Source organism: Schistocerca piceifrons, chromosome 1 (genome assembly GCF_021461385.2).
Source record: "Schistocerca piceifrons isolate TAMUIC-IGC-003096 chromosome 1, iqSchPice1.1, whole genome shotgun sequence".
Lineage (NCBI taxonomy): Eukaryota > Metazoa > Arthropoda > Insecta > Orthoptera > Acrididae > Schistocerca > Schistocerca piceifrons.
The window spans coordinates 811,917,534-811,935,270 of record NC_060138.1 but is presented as its reverse complement, the minus strand read 5'-3'; the positions used below and the strand labels follow the sequence as shown (position 1 = coordinate 811,935,270).

At 42.9% G+C, this 17,737-nt stretch overlaps 1 protein-coding gene across 1 annotated transcript in view; it reads left to right on the top strand.

Annotated features, from left to right (window-relative positions):
* LOC124789873 (aminopeptidase N-like) overlaps positions 1 to 17,737 on the top strand; it is a 244,663-nt gene that overhangs the window by 62,439 nt on the left and 164,487 nt on the right. The gene's annotated exons all lie outside the window — the stretch shown is intronic.

Below are 17,737 nucleotides of genomic sequence, written 5' to 3'. Positions count from 1 at the left end.
TGGAAAACCGCCTTAAAAACCATCCACAGGCTGGCCGGTACACCGGACCTCGACAGACCGCGAGGCTAGACCGACGGGTAAGTTAAGCTGTAACTCATAGTACCAGTAAGAACATTCAATGTTACTTGCGAAGCAAATGGAATAAAGTATAACAGTGAATGGTGTAGGAGTACCACATTCATTCTTGTAGTTGATTGTGGTAAAACTCGATTTCTCTTGTCAAGTGTCCAAAATCATATAATCTTAATAATCAGTTGTATCACAGTGGTACAATTAATTGCGCATATGAAATGAAATAAATGCTGCCTCTTAAGAAGTGAGGTGATAATTCACAACTATCGAATCACCAAAAGACCACCTCACAACAGGTTCATTGCTTTTCATGCACTTCCTCTCATTTGCAGGAACAGCGGCATTCTGTGCTGTTATGATTGCAATTTATACTCTCAGTGAGAAAACACGAGAGGAGTCCTGTTGAGGTGCAAGCAGTAAATGAATTGTTACAGCACGAGTATTGAATAAGAGGATAAAGCCTAAAATTTCGACTTATGCGTCCTCAGCCATTTAACTCACGATTTGTTGTGTGAGGTGAACACGTTGTTACTTCCTTGAATAGTTTCCTAGTCATTTATTTTGAACCATCTTCAAACAAGGAGAAGAGAAGAGACGAGATCGTTCATTTAAACTATCCTGAATTTTCTGTTTAGAGTACTCGACATAAATCCATTATCTGTTTAGTATCCTGGAATGGTTGGTTGTTTATTATTTTTATGATAAAAGTACAATTAGAATTTTCACTCATTCGCCGCCATGGCTCCATTACTTAAAAGGTAACTAATCAGACCTGCTTGCGATACGGTTTTTCCATGTTAAAGAGATGGGACAAGTACGGATATGTATGACAGATGGGTGGCATATCTGTATGCTCCGTAAGACAAATTCAGTTTCTAATTTCACTTCAAATAAAACAACACGTCAATGTAAAATAATAACTCTGCCTTGATCGATGCTATGGAAACTTTCTGTTATCAAGCATCAAAATCATTTTGGGATTTTGCTGTACCATAGTTACGAGTATTTTTCGGTAAGTTAATTATCCTTCCTCACATATAGAAATAAATCTTTGATTATTGCTTTGAATCTTCACATTATGAATGTTACACAATAGCATGCTTTCATTCTTCAGCCGTATGAGTATGCTTTTTATTTTCAGCCATAGATGTTTCAATGATGTTACGCCATCTGCAGTTGGATTCCCTTAATTTTAGTTAGCTGGACATTTTGTTGTTCGAGTAATATTAACTGAAAGTGACCGAAACCTTCTGGTGATTGTGCAACATCACAGAAACACGAATGAGAGGAAAAAACAAGAAACTGAGTTTTGTGCAAGGCAGACTAATTGAAACGCATTTATTGTACATGCGAACATGGGCACAAACAGCTAGCTTTCCTAAAGAATAACCATCTAAAGATAAATACCCTTCAACTACTGTTTCTCATTTCTAGTAAAACTAAAAACTGTGTTAAGTACACACCAGTTGTTTATTCCCTGATTTCAATTGATATGATACGTTAAAAATTTTGTGAAATGTGTATTCAGAGACCACTACCAGTCACAAAATTTGTTGAGTACGTAGATCATTTAATGAAGCAACATGTTTCGAGGTAAAAAACTCATATTCAGGCTGCAAATACAAAAAAATTGAAAAAAGTAAACACATATATATTGAGGCCAGTCTGCACAGTCTTGGAATATGCTGTGGCCATCCTGCAAAGAAAGAGACAGATAACTTCATATGAGGGAATATTTACTTCATTGGCCTTCTGTTCACATAATAAACATTAAATAATCACTGACCTTGTGCATAAGAAACACACATCAATTTCAGCCATTGATATGGTTCCTTGAATCTTATGAACAACTGTTTATGAACTTGCAAGGAAAATTAAAACGTTTCAACAGGGTTAACTATGCTGTGCAGCAGAAACAAGATGGCGGATAAAACAAGTCTTGCTTCGATTTAACTATCGATCTGTCGATCCTGGTGTTTTCTGTCACTTGCTATTAATTTTGCACACTTTGCCGATGCATCTCTGATGTTGGTCGACGAAATATACACTTACAGCAAGAAAGACGGTGATAATTTGATGTTAATAAGGAAAGTATAAAAATTATTTTAAAGAATCACTAAGATTTTGCTTATGGAACACAGATTCATATATTTTGTTAATTGTTATGTACTTTCTATTTTAATAGAACTGAATAGTAGATGGCGAGATTTTGATATCGGTAATTTCATTGAGGATATCGTTTTTCCACACTGGAGTTCAATAAAAGATTAAAGAAGCACTTCAATAAAAGATTTTTTTTATTCAAAAGAGGAGAAACTAAGATATTAATAATAAAGAACACATAGCTTGACTGTTACGGGACCAACAAAAAACCCTAAAACTAATTTAGCCATCAGACCTGTTGAAACTTCTATGAACCAACCAAGTACACAGGTATGAGAAAGCTACATTAAATCTTACAAAACCAATATACGCTGAGGTGACGAAAGTCATGGGATACCTCTTAATATCGTGTCGGACCTCCTATTGCCCGACGTAGTGCAGCAGCTTGATGTGGCAAGTCGATGAAAGTCCCCTACAGAAATACTGAGCCATGCTGTCTCTATAGCCGTCCATAATTGCGAAAGTGTTGCCGGTGCAGGATTTTGTGCATGAACTGACCTCTCAATTATCTCTCATAACTGTTCGATGGGATTCATGTCGGGCGGCCTGGGTCACCAGATCATTTCTGCGACTGTCCAGAATGTTCTTCAAACCAATCACGAACATATGTGGCCCAATAACAAGACACCGTTGTTTAGGAACATGAAGTTGATGAATGGCTGCAAATGGTCTCCAGGTAGCCGAACATAGCCATTCTCAGCCAATGATCGTTTCAGTTGGACCAGAGGACGCAGTCCATTCCATGTTAAGACAGACCACACCATTATGGAGCCACCATCAGCTTGCATAGTGCCTTGTTGAGAACTTGGATTCATGGTTTCGTGGGGACTGTGCCACACTCGAATCCTAGTATCAGCTCTTGCCAACTGATATCTGGACTCATCCGACGAGGCCACGGTTTTACAGTCGTCTATGGTGCAACCGATATGGTCACGAGCAACGGAGAGGGGCAGCAGGCGATGTCGTACTGTTAGAAAAGGCACTCGAGTCAGACGCCGCACTGTCTCAACGTCTACATTCGTCGTACGTCTCACATTGATATCTGCTGTTATTTCACGCAGTGTTGCTTGTCTGTTATCACTAACAACTCTATACAAACGCCGCTGCTCTCCGTCGTTAAATGAAGGCCGTCGGCCACTTTGTTATAAGTGGTGAGAGGTAATGCCTGAAGTTTGGTATTCTCGGTGCACTCTTGACACTGTGAATCTTGGAATATTGAACTCCCCAACGATTTCCGAAATGGAAATTTCCATGTATCTAGCATTCTGTATTAAAACTCTGCTAATTCCCATGTTGCGGCCATAATCATGTCGAAAACCTTTTCACATGAATAATCCAAGTACTAATGACAGCTTGGCCAAAGCACTGCTAATATATACGTAGTGTACGCGATGTCGTCAGTATCTGTATACATGAATACCGCTATCCCATGACTTGTGTCACCTCAGTGTAAATTGTAAATCTCTCGTTCTTCCTCTTCTGTATTTTTTTTCTTTTGCTTTTGTCCTGCATCTGCTCAGGGTCAGAGTTGATGCTATCATACTTGTCATGGTTAATTTAAGGGTTGGCCAAATGCCTTTCGTGTTGCCACTCCATATCGCCCTGGTAGGGAATATGAATTCCCCAATTGTCTGGGTATAGTGTTATGTGGAAGTGTGCAAACATTTTCTAAATATTTAAACCGCATCCAGGCAGGATGGAGCATTGGCACTGTCATTGATCCGCTGGGCGGATTCGATTCTGGGTCGGCACACCTGCCTGAATACAGGAAGTGGCGCGTTAATGTTCTCGGCTATTCGGGCAATTTAAATTTCAAACCTCCTATGCAGTAAAACCAACTCAAGGCATGAAAGTGCTTCAGGTCCCAGTCAATGCGAAGCTTATTTGTCTGGTGTAGCAAGTTCATACATCAGAATATCAATCAAAGAATCCAAAGACATAATTAGAAACAATTTATTAAAATAACGAACACTGTCCACATCTGAAGTATTTTAACTAACAGAGTTATTAGATTTTGTTCTCTACCACTATTTTTCCACATTCAGAGGTAAACGTGTAAACAGGATATGGGCCTAGCAATTTCTAACCACATAGTAGGATCATTGCAAAAATATTCATTAGCCACCTTGAAAATAAATTTTTGGAGAACAAAGGTAATATCAACCAGAAAATTGTGAAGTACTGCAGATATGTGGATGACACATTCATGGTACATAATAGGACTGGAGAAGAAACAGTAGATTCAGTAGATCACACAAAAACATCCACTTCCCCACAAAACCCCAGAAAGGCATTAAAATAATTTTTATGAGACAACAACCAATACAAACCATACCCTGAACTTGAACGTCAATGTACACAGACAACCAAGAAACTCGTGAAACGTCCCCTTAGAAAAATTATACATGACTGTGTTTAAACTGACACACAATACTTTTAGCGCAACGCAATCTGACTTTCAAAAATAACTACAAAAGAATGGCTCTGACTAACATTAACCTATACGTTTCACAAATCACTTACCTCACAAAAATCTTCGTTACTTGAACTACTGCAATACAGCGAGCGCTACTATTGCCAGCTAAATAAAAGATTCAAACTACGGAAGGCACTAACTACTGATAGGCATAGTTAGCAAATGAAAGATTTTAATAGAGAACAAACAATGTATTTACCTTAATAGTCATAATATACATAGCAGTTCATGACATCCAGTCTTACAAATTTCAAAACTCCGCCATCTCTCTCCCCACATCCACCACTGCTGGCGGCTCACCTCCAACTGCGCAACGTTACGCGCTGTTAACATCCAGCTGCACAAGACTACAATAGCCAACAACAATGCAAACCAGCCACAGACTGCACACAGCACAGCCAGTGATTTTCATACAGAGCGCTACGTGGTGTTACCAATAAGAAAACCTAAACAGCCTACTTACACTCGGACATTGACCTCCGTCCCCCCCCCCCCCGCCCCCCACTCACTCATACACACACCACATGCACATCCCAACTCACAAAAACAAGCTGCATTCAGAGTTTTGCATGCAGTGCATAGAAATTCTCACTCACTGCTGCAGACTATGAGCCAGAAATCAACACATGCAAATTCAATAACAATTGCTATCATGAACTTGGAATAAATACACTTTCACAACACATAACAAAAAACGAAAGAAAGCAAACCTACAAGGCCACCACCCACAACAACATAGCAAAACAAAGTATTAGCGGACATTTCAAACAAAATAGCCAAGCTGTTTAAAAACACAGATATCAGAATCACTTTTACACTACCAACAACCCAAGGAAGAAACTGATTCATGACATCTAGCTAAGAAACTGAGCGACTCAAGAAGTTATCAAGTTACATTCAGACATTGGCCAAATAGGCAGAAATTTTAAATCCTATTTTAAAGAACATGTTGAGACTGTAAAAAGCTAACAAGTCAGCTATGGCCAAACATATGAAGGAAACAGAACACAGCGTTGCAATAGACAACGGTCTTAAAGTACTGCACATATAACCCAGCTACCTCTCTGGCTAATTAGGCTTTTCTATATGACCGTGTACCTGAAGTCCTTAATCTGTGGGGAAAAGGCATCTACTCCGAAGAATAATGCAAAACCGAGAGAAGTGGATGAAGTTATAACCGAATCGCCACCTCTCAGCATTTTAGCAATGACGATTAGAAACAAAGTTCAGTTAACTTTATACATTTTTAATTACGTAAACTAGTTTTTTAATTAACAGCAGTTAGTGGAAAATTTGGAAGAAAGGTTTTCAAAGTATGTCATTAATGAAATAACCAACGACTGCCAATTCCTTACCGGATCAAGAATAATTATATTGGAACTGAACTTTATACTCGTAAGCAATCTTACGTAGGAAGAGTTATTGGCGTCATGACGTAGGTACACTATGTAACGCACACTTTCAAGTACTTCACACCACACAAGTCACAGTAGTCAGTTAATGATCAAATAGCAAACTCATACAATATATCATATTGATTTTCAAAGATCAATTAAAGTAAGATTGTTTACTGGCGTTAACAGAAACTTTTTGTTACGTTACTCACCGTAATACTGACTCTCGTAGTTGTAGCAACCAGAAAGATTGTTTGAATTTAGAAGTCACTTTGATATTTCTTTGTAATAAAAGTTACAAATTATACCACAAGCTATAAATTATAACAGTGCTCTGACAATGAAATTCAGTGTCCAAGTTACGTAAAGTTTTACTACCACTTTTTTTATTACGAAAGTTACTCTGTTTTTAGCAAATGAATTAACACTGGATTTTGCATGATTCTATTTCTGGGATCATTCATACTATAACCAAAGATTTCATTATTACGTAATTGTCCAAAAGTTGGAAAAACGTTCATTTTCTGATTATCTCGGTTCATACAAAGGGATAGGATGTATACTACTTGGATAATGACTTAGGAAAATTATTTACGTGACAATATGCACGAAAACAGTGTTATTCAAGCAATAAAATTCCAACTACGCTGGTCAGTCTATTACAATTCTAGTTATAAAAAGTCTAGATCTTACTTCACTTCATGGTGCCGTTGCTTTGTCAAGTGGCTTCATCTAGCGGTAAACAGGGCACAGGTTGACCTTCTTGCCATACCATAGCCAATAACAAGGGCCCACAGTATTCTTGATGTTATGTGAGTTACTCTTGCTGCATTTTTACTGTGCTCAATGAATGCCATAGTTTGCCCATATTACACGTCTCCTCGCGACTCCCAACTGCTACTACTTTTGGCGCGCTCTCACGCCCAGCGATAATACATATACAATTTATTACACTCTTTGATAATAGATTTTCCCTGACTAGGCCAGCGTGTCTACTTACAAAATGTTAACATTCCATGCGCATTCTCTCTCTTAAATAAAAAATAGCATTTGTAACTTGACAACATATTTACAAGAATAATATTCAGGACAATTAATAAAGCAAACTTGGCAAAGCACGTATAAATTGTATGATCATCCACAGAGCTGTGGTGTTACACACACTATGGATAAGAGCAGGAAAATGGACGTTTTGGAGGAAATGGAGGTATTCATCCATGGACGAAAGCGGAAAAACGAGATTCTGAACTAAGTTAAAGATATCAAGAACTCGCATTTATTCACCAGCGTCACTACAGTACTGTTAAAATAGATAAAAAATAAAGATTAAGAATATACACTGATCAGCCAGAACGTTATGACCACCGGCCTACTATCGACATAAGGCCGTCCACGCCATAGCACCGTCACCTTGCGAGGAATGACTGCTATTCAGGCACATACACGGTGCATCTAGCTTCAGTGAACGTGCTGTCCATGCGTAAAATGGGGAAGGCGAGCGATCAATCTGAGTTTGACTGAGAGCAAATTGTGATGGCCCAGAGGTTCGGCACGAGCGTTTTGGAAGCTGCAAGACTTGTCGGGTATTCGTGGAATGCTGTGACGAGTGTCTTCAACATGTGTCGAAAGTACGTGAAACCACGTCCAGACGTCGTAGGGTTGGTAAGTGACCCGTCACTACAGATGTCGGACGTCGTATGGTGGGCATACTGGTAAAACGGGACAGGCGGCGAAGTGTAGCGGAACTAACCTGAGACTTTAATGGTGGGCATAGCACAATTGTGTGTGAGCACATACTGCATCGAACATTCCTAACGATGGGCTTCCGCACTAGACGACCCATGCACATGGCAACGTTAACATCACGAAATCGGTAACTATTACTGAGATGGGCACATGACTGTCGGCACTGGACTTTGGTGCAGTGGCAGAGCGTTGCACGGTCTCATGAATCCCGACACCTTCTTCATCATACCGGTGGGAGGGCGCTATTCCGTCGTCCTCTGGGGGAACAGCGCCTTGACAACTGTACTGTGGGACGGAGAAAAGCTAGCGGCGGCTCCAACATGCTCTAGGGAACATTCACCTGGTCATCCATGGATCCAGTGGAGCTTGTGCAAGGCACCATGACGGCGAAGTAGTATCGCACACCGGTTGCAGACCACGTACACCGCTTATGCCGATAATGTTTCCCCACGGTAGTGGCGTTTTTCGACAAGTTAATGCGCCATGTCACAAGGCCATGAGTGTGACAGAGTGGTTCGAGGATCACAGTGGCAAGTTCCAGTTGAGGTGCTGGTCCCCCAACTAGACAGATTTGAATCCGATCGGACACACCTGGGATGTGACCGAACGTGGCGACAGAGCTCATGGCTCACCTCCCTGGAATTTACGAGTATTAGGTGACGTGTGTGTGCAGATGTGGTGCCAACTTCCTGCAGCGGCCTCATTGCTTACATACAACGACGCGTCGCCGCTGTTCAAAAATGGTTCAAATGGCTCTAAGCACTATGAGACTTAACATCTGAGGTCATCAGTCCCCTAGACTTAGAACTACTTAAACCTAACTAACCTAAGGACATCACACACATCCATGCCCGAAGCAGGATTCGAACCTGCGGCTGTAGCAGCCTGGCGGTTCCGGACTGAAGCACCTATAACCGCTCTACCATAACGGCCGGCGTCGCCGCTGTTGTCCTTGCCAGTGGTGGACATACCGGCTATTAGGTAGTTGTTCATAATGTTCTGGCTGATCAGGGTACATGAACCTGTGTTTCATTAGCGATATATTAGCAACTATTTAAAATTATTATTATATTGTTGTTATTAACATCAAATTATCACAGTCTTTCTTGCTGTAATATATTTCGTCGACTGTCGTCAGGGGTGTGTCAGCAAGGTGTTTAGAAGACATCGTGAGTGACAGATGACACCAGGATCGACACATCGCCAGTTAAATCGAAACAAGCTCTGTTTTGATCGCCATTTTGTTGTGATGACTTGTTTTAAGAGCCGTTTACAAATTTATCAATAATGATTAACAATATCCAATGACCTACAGCAGTGGATGTAAATGAACACACCGCAAGAAATCAGACGTTGTTTTGATTATTTATTTCTTCCATGTGAACATCAGATCAACAAAAAAGTAAATATTCCCTCACATTACTTTCATCATGCAACATCGATCAAAGTTATTTTCATTTTAGATCATTAATGGTAATATCTTTGTTGCCTTGTGGTAAAAATGATTATCTGCATTTTGAATAGTATGTTAGGATATCTCTATAGTAAGACAGTGAATATTTGTGCTTGTGCGTGTGCATGTGTGTGTGTGTGTGTGTGTGTGTGTGTGTGTGTCTGTGTGCGCGCGCGTGCGCGCGCGCGTGTGTGTGTGTGTGTGTAGTTACTTCTGCGTGAGGCTAACTGCTTCTTTTGTAATAGTTTACCTTCCTTTACCACCATCAGCTCCGGAAGTCACTACTAACTGATCATAAAACCAAGAGGCTTCTCACACCCACGACGGGCCACAGGGTGTCCTATTCTCGTGTGGGAGGCGTGACTCAGCCTGAAGCTCATTGCTTCTAACAAATTACCGGGGCACTCTGCGAGAACGCTGAAGACTTCCAATGCGGCATACCTCTGTTAACATTTTTAACGTTTTTGAACCTGATCGTAAAACAAGACTGTCAAGAAAGCTGAGCCCAAATTTCCAAACACAATTTTCATTTGTTGTTGTGTTCTCCAGTCTGAAGACTGGTTTGATACGGCTGTCTACGCTAGTCTACTCTCTGCCGTCCTCCTCGTCTGCTGGTGCAACCTACATCCATTTGAATGTGCTACCAGTATCCATCGATTAGTCTCCTTCTACAGTTTTTGCCGTCCCTCATTTTTCATTACCAAATTGACGATTTCTTGATGCCTCAAAATGTGCCCTATCGACAGATCTCTTTTTTTGGTCTTCTTCTGCCATATATTTCTTGTTTCTCCAACTCGATTTAGCACTTCTTCATCAGTTACTGGACCTACTCATCTATTCTTCAACATTCTTTTATAGCACCAGATTTCAAAAGCTTCTATTCTCTTCTTGTCTTTATTGCTTATCGTCCATGTATCAGCAGCGTACAGTATTACACTTCAGACAAATATCTTCAGAAAATACATCCAAATATTTAAATTTATAGTAGATGTTAACAAACTAGTCAGCATTTTATATTCTCTCTACTTCGACCATCATCAGTTATTTTACTGTCATTTTTCTGTCCAACTAGCAAAACTGATCTACTTCTTTCAGTGTCTCATTTTCTGGTCAAATTCCCTCATTATCCTCCGATTTCATTCGGTTACATTCCATTACCTTTGTTTTAATGTTGTTGAAGCTTATCACATAACTTCATTTCAAGACAGTGTCCATTCCGTTCAACTGCTCTACCAAGTCCATTTTCGTCTCTGGCAGAAAGCAGTATCATCGATAAAACTAAAAGTTTTTATGACTTCTCCCTGCACTTCAATTTCTTTCCCGAGTTTCTCCTTGACTTCCTTTACCGGTTGATCGATGCACAGACTGAATAACATCGGGGATAGGCTACAACACTGTCTCACTCCACTCTTAACCACTGCCTCGTCTTACAGGGTAGTGTCCTGGAGAGCAGATTTCCAAGGTACAAAAAAAAAAAACACAGCAGAGGAAAGCAGATGTCTAAGGTGACCGTTATTCATATCTTGGTACTTAGGGGCCCTGGTCAGCCAGTTGCTCAAGGCGGGTGAAAGTCGGCATGCTAATATTGCTATAATCTTACGCGAAATGTTCCGCCGCAGTTCTTGAAGGCTATGTGGGTTGTTACGGTACACCTTAGACTTGAGGGCTCCCCACACAAAGTAGTCGCACACTGACAGATCAGGTGACCTGGGTGGCCAGCTAGGGCCGCGACCAGACTGACATCTGCTAACAACCCCTGTCAGGCGTGAAGGCTGTGTAAATGTGCTCAAAGACTCGGTGGGCAGTATGTGCAGTTGCTCCAGCCTGTTGGAAATGACTGTAGGTCTTTTCCTCCCCCATTAATACTGCCACAAATGGTTTCAAAATGTTGCCAATGTAACGCAGCGAAGACAGCATCTGATGAAAGAAGATGGGATCAGTATTACGGCGTGCAGACACTGCACGCCAGATTCCAACCTGATCATGCACTGAAGTTTCGTCGAAGCTATGCGGACTCTCTGCTGCCCAGGACTTATGATTTTGTGAGTTGACACAACCACTCAGGTGAAAACAGGTTTCATCAGACAATAAGAATAGACTCATGTCCAAGCCATTCATTGTTATCTCAGTGAAGAGCCACTCACAAAACTGGGGGCACTGAGGAGAATCTGCTGGGTTTAATGCACGAACAACAGACACTCTGTATGCATGAGCTGGTTCAGGTGGAGCATTCGTCCGCATGATCGACGTGATATGCCAGTCTCTTGCGACAGGCGTTGAGTTGATTTGATAGGAGACGGAAGAATTTTCTGGTGAACTGCAAGCACATTTTATGGTGTGCGCCCACGTTTCGGAATGTTTTTTTGACTTGTTCAAAACAGACCCCGTCTAACGCCATTTTCGGAATGGGCGTTGTATGGCACTCTTTGCTGGCACGCTGACACCATTAAACTCCTCAGCAAACAACTGCCCACACCGTTTCACGACTTTGTTGTCACGTAACTTCCCACTTCGAACACCCGCTGCTCCAATGTCAGTGTCGTCGTCGCCTTTGCACTGCTGCACTTAACACTGACTCAGCCCGCACCACCCTCTGAACCGGTGTGGATCACAGGCTGTGGTTATATGCATACGTTAGCGGCCAATCGTATCCACTCTTCCAGTCCACTTTTATTTGCCCCGCCCTGAGTAACTACAGTCCGGTATCTGTGCACGTTGTAAATAACATTTCGTTTACTCTATTGTATCCCTGCTATCTACATAATCTCCGAGTGTTTGCTAGTCAAAATTGACAAAAGCTTTCACTAATCTACAGTTGCTACGAAGGTAGGTTTGACTTACTTCACTCTGTCTTACAGGGTAAGTTGTAGGGTCAGCAATGAATTGTCTGCCTCAAAGTGGTCTTCTGCCAGTTTCTTCCATTCTCCTGTAAGAAATTCGTGTCGATATTCTGCAACCATAACTGATTAAACTGATGTTTCGGAAATATACTCACCTGTCAGCGGCTGCTTTCTTTGGTACTGGAATTATTACATTCGTTTTGAAGTCTAAGGATATTTCATCTATTTCATACACCTTTTACACCAGGTGGAACTGTTTTGTCATGTCTGGTTCTCTTAAGGGTCTAAATGAATCAGAGGGAATGTCGTCTACTCCAAGGGCCTTGTTTCGACTTATATCTTTCAGTGTCCTGTCAAATTATTGTGTCAATATCATAAGTTCCTTCTCATCTTCATCTGCTTCCTCTTTCATTTCTGTAATATAGTCTTCAGGTACATTTCCCTTTTTCTAGCCCTTCTGCATATTCCTTCCACCGTTCAGCTTTCCATTGTTTGCTTAATACTGGCTTGCCATTTGAGCGCTTGACATCCATGAAGTTGCTGTTTTCTCCATAGGTCTCTTTTATTTGCCTATAGGCAGCATCTACCTTTCCCCGGATGCCTCTATAGCAACTGCCATCTAGCCGTTCTCACTGGATCATTTTGCACCTATCTGTCAGTGTTATTTTTTAGACGTATATATTCCATCTCACCAATTCTATTTGCTGCATTTTTATATGTCCTATTGTCGCCAGTTACAAGGATTTCGACTAGAACTCACATTTTTACCTATTTAATCTGTTGACTTCGCTGTATTATCTTCAAAAGCCACCCACTCGTCTTGTATTTTATTCCTTTCCTCTGTTTCAATCAATCGTTGTCGAATGCTTGGTCTGAAACTCTCAAGGACCTCAGATTCATTCAATCTCTGCAGGTCCCATCTCCTAAATTTCCTTTCTTTTCACAGTTTCGAAATCTTTTTCTTACCATTATGTAATCAGTCTGCATCATCCTATTGTTTCTAGGTCTCTTCTACGTACACTGAAACCCTAAAGAAACTAGTATAGGCATCCGTATTCAAATACAGAGGTATGTAAACAGACTGCATACGGCGCTGCCATCGTCATCGCCTATATAAGACAACAAGTGTCTGGAGCAGTTGTTAGATCGGTTACTGCATGGTATCACGATTTAAGTGAGCTTGAACGTGGTGGTATAGTCGGCGCACGAGCGATAGGACACAACATTTCCGGGGTAGTGGGAATTTTCCCGTACGACCATTTCACTAGTGTACCGTGAATATCTGGAATCCGGTAAAACATCAAATATCCGACATTTCTGTGGCCGGAAAAATACACTCCTGGAAACTGAAATAAGAACACCGTGAATTCATTGTCCCAGGAAGGGGAAACTTTATTGACACATTCCTGGGGTCAGATACATCACATGATCAAACTGACAGAACCACAGGCACATAGACACAGGCAACAGAGCATGCACAATGTCGGCACTAGTACAGTGTATATCCACCTTTCGCAGCAATGCAGGCTTCTATTCTCCCATGGAGACGATCGTAGAGATGCTGGATGTAGTCCTGTGGAACGGCTTGCCATGCCATTTCCACCTGGCGCCTCAGTTGGACCAGCGTTCGTGCTGGACGTGCAGACCGCGTGAGACGACGCTTCATCCTGTCCCAAACATGCTCAATGGGGGACAGATCCGGAGATCTTGCTGGCCAGGGTAGTTGACTTACACCTTCTAGAGCACGTTGGGTGGCACGGGATACATGCGGACGTGCATTGTCCTGTTGGAACAGCAAGTTCCCTTGCCGGTCTAGGAATGGTAGAACGATGGGTTCGATGACGGTTTGGATGTACCGTGCACTATTCAGTGTCCCCTCGACGATCACCAGTGGTGTACGGCCAGTGTAGGAGATCGCTCCCCACACCATGATGCCGGGTGTTGGCCCTGTGTGCCTCGGTCGTATGCAGTCCTGATTGTGGCGCTCACCTGCACGGCGCCAAACACGCATACGACCATCATTGGCACCAAGGCAGAAGCGACTCTCATCGCTGAAGACGACACGTCTCCATTCGTCCCTCCATTCACACCTGTCGCGACACCACTGGAGGCGGGCTGCACGATGTTGGGGCGTGAGCGGAAGACGGCCTAACGGTGTGCGGGACCGTAGCCCAGCTTCATGGAGACGGTTGCGAATGGTCCTCGCCGATACCCCAGGAGCAACAGTGTCCCTAATTTGCTGGGAAGTGGCGGTGCGGTCCCCTACGGCACTGCGTAGGATCCTACGGTCTTGGCGTGCATCCGTGCGTCGCTGCGGTCCGGTCCCAGGTCGACGGGCACGTGCACCTTCCGCCGACCACTGGCGACAACATCGATGTACTGTGGAGACCTCACGCCCCACGTGTTGAGCAATTCGGCGGTACGTCCACCCGGCCTCCCGCATGCCCACTATACGCCCTCGCTCAAAGTCCGTCAACTGCACATACGGTTCACGTCCACGCTGTCGCTGCATGCTACCAGTGTTAAAGACTGCGATGGAGCTCCGTATGCCACGGCAAAGTGGCTGACACTGACGGCGGCGGTGCACAAATGCTGCGCAGCTAGCGCCATTCGACGGCCAACACCGCGGTTCCTGGTGTGTCCGCTGTGCCGTGCGTGTGATCATTGCTTGTACAGCCCTCTCGCAGTGTCCGGAGCCAGTATGGTGGGTCTGACACACCGGTGTCAATGTGTTCTTTTTTCCATTTCCAGGAGTGTATCCTGCAAGAACGGGACCAACGACTACTGAAGAGAATCGTTCAACGTGACAGAAGTGCAACCGTTCCGCAAATTGCTGCAGATTTCAGTGCCGGGCCATCAACAAGTGTCAGCGTGCGAACCATTCAACGAAGCACATCGATATGGGCTTTCGGAGCCCACGACACAAAGCTTTACTCCTCGCCTGGGCCCGTCAACGCCGACATGGGGCTGTTGATGACTGGAAATATGTTGCCTCGTCAGACGAGTCTCGTTTCGAATTGTATCGAGCGGATGTACGTGTACGGGTATTAGTCAACCTGATGAATCCATGGACCTTGCATGTCAGCAGGGGACTGTTCAAGCTGGCGGAGGCTCTATAATGGTGTGAGGCGTGTGCAGTTGGAGTGATATGGAACCCTTGATACTTTTAGATAGGATCTGACAGGCGACTCGTACGTAAACATCCTGTCTGATTATCTGCATCCATTCATATCCACTGTGCATTGCGACGGTCTTGGGAAATTCCAGCAGGACAATGCTACAGCCCTCACGTCCAGAATAGCCATAGAGTGGTTCCAAGAACACTCTTCTGAATTTAAACACTTCCGCTGGCCACCAAACTCGCCAACCATGAACATTATTGAACATATCTGGGATGTCTTGCAACGTGCTTTTCAGAAGAGATATCCACTCCCTCGTACTCTTACGGATTTATGGACAGCCCTGCAGTTGTGTCAGTTCTCTCCGGGACTACTTCTGACATTAGTTGAGTTCATGCCACGTCGTGCTGCGACAATTCTGCATTCTCGCGTGGGCCTACACATTAGGCAGGTGTACCAGTCTCTTTGGCTCTTCACTGTATAAAATTTTCTTCCGTGATTTTTCAACCAAATGTTAGCCATGATGCTCTGTGAAAAAGTGTATTAGGTGGCTTCCTCTTTCACTCCTTCCCCCCAGTAGATATTCTCCTGCTAGTTCTCTTCCTTTCGCAAATATAGAATTCCAATTCCAACCCCCTCCCCACCCCCTCCCGTCCACCACAATTAACTTTTCTCTTGCCTGAAATATTTGAATAATTTATTTTATTCTTTGAATACTTTATTATCACCAGAGTAAGTTGGCATATAAACTTGAACTACGGTGGTTTGTGCTGGCATCGTGTCTATCTTGATTATAGTGTGTTCACTAAGCGTTTCATACTGGCTTGTCCGCATTCTTATTTTTATTAGACCTGTGTTTCATTTTGCATTCATAGTCCTCTATTCAGAAGACCAGAAGTCCTGTTCTTCCTGTCAGTGCACTTCACTAACTCCCATTATATCTAACTGGGGCTTATCTAGTTCTATTTTTAAATTCACTAATCTACCTACTCGATTATTGGACCTAATATTCCACGCTCCGAACGGCAGGATGCCAGTTTTCTTTTTCCTGATAAAGATGTACTCCCAAGTATTCCCCGCCCGCAGATGAGAAATATTTTACCTAAGAGGATGCCATCATTTTTAACCATATAGTAGAGCTACATGCCGTAAATAACGGCTATAGTTTCATCTATCTTTCGGTGGTTCGCAGTCAAGTACAGAAAGATCATTTTCACTAACGTTACAAGCACAGATGTGCAATTATCCAGACTGTAATCTCTACAACTACTGAAAAGGCTGCTGCACCTCTTCAGGAACCACAGGTTAATCAGGGCTCTTCCATAGATACCTCTCCATTGTGGTTAACCTATGCTACGAATATCTGTATCGCTGAGGCACACAACCACTTTATCTCGGCAAGGTCCATCGTCCATAGGGCGAATATTTCTTTACAGGAAGTGAATTTAATTTTAAGTGACCTACGTTAAAGGTTGGCAACGGCCTTGCCGTAGTGGATACACCGGTTCCCGTGAGATCGCCGAAGTTAAGCACTGTCGGGCGAGGCCGGCGCTTGGATGGGTGACCATCCAGCCGCCATGCGCTGTTGCCATTTTTCGGGGTGCACTCAGCCTCGTGATGCCAATTGAGGAGCTACTCGACCGAATAGTAGCGGCTCCGGTCAAAAAAACCATCATATCGACCGGGAGAGCGGTGTGCTGACCATACGCCCCTCCTTCCGCATCCTCACCTGAGGATGACACGGCGGTCGGATGGTCCCGATGGGCCACTTGTGGCCTGAAGACGGAGTGCTTTTTTGAGCGCTAAGTTAAAGGTTGTGCGTTGTTATAACATATTAGTGATCTGTTTACTTTTTCACATTTCATAAAAAGAGATGCTGTTAATTACATCTAATCATGTTACGTGTCTGCACCTCTATATCAGGTAGAGTTAACCTTCCACGAAAAACACTCACTGTGTCATTGTACGTTCATAAAAAAATTGTGTGGCAGAATATCGCACCTCCGCTTTTGCATATTATCAAACGAAATCACATTTGTGAAATATTTGTTAGTGACTTTAGCTGAAATGTCGAAACAACAACTCGGTAACCAGTCACTAAAATTCGTATATCCTGGTCACGAGAGTTTCCGTGTCTTTGGCTTCACGTTCACTCTAGGTCTTGACTACGAAATGTCAGTAAGCAACGGTGTTAGACGCAGCTATGCAGTTCTCCCCCCTTTTTCACTGTGTGATAACCTGGTGAGCACTGTATATAAACAATACACTTATTCAACTTTCGACACTCCGATCACAGAAATACTATCTAGAACAAGGCGTACAAATTTTCAGTCAGGTCTTGGCAAGATTAGAAATTGTGTGCAATGTCTGACATTTACGTAAGGAGATGTAAAATTGCGCACTTTACAAAACGCAGAAAAGTAGAATCCTATGACTAAAATACCAGTAAATATAACTGGAATTAGTCAGTTCAT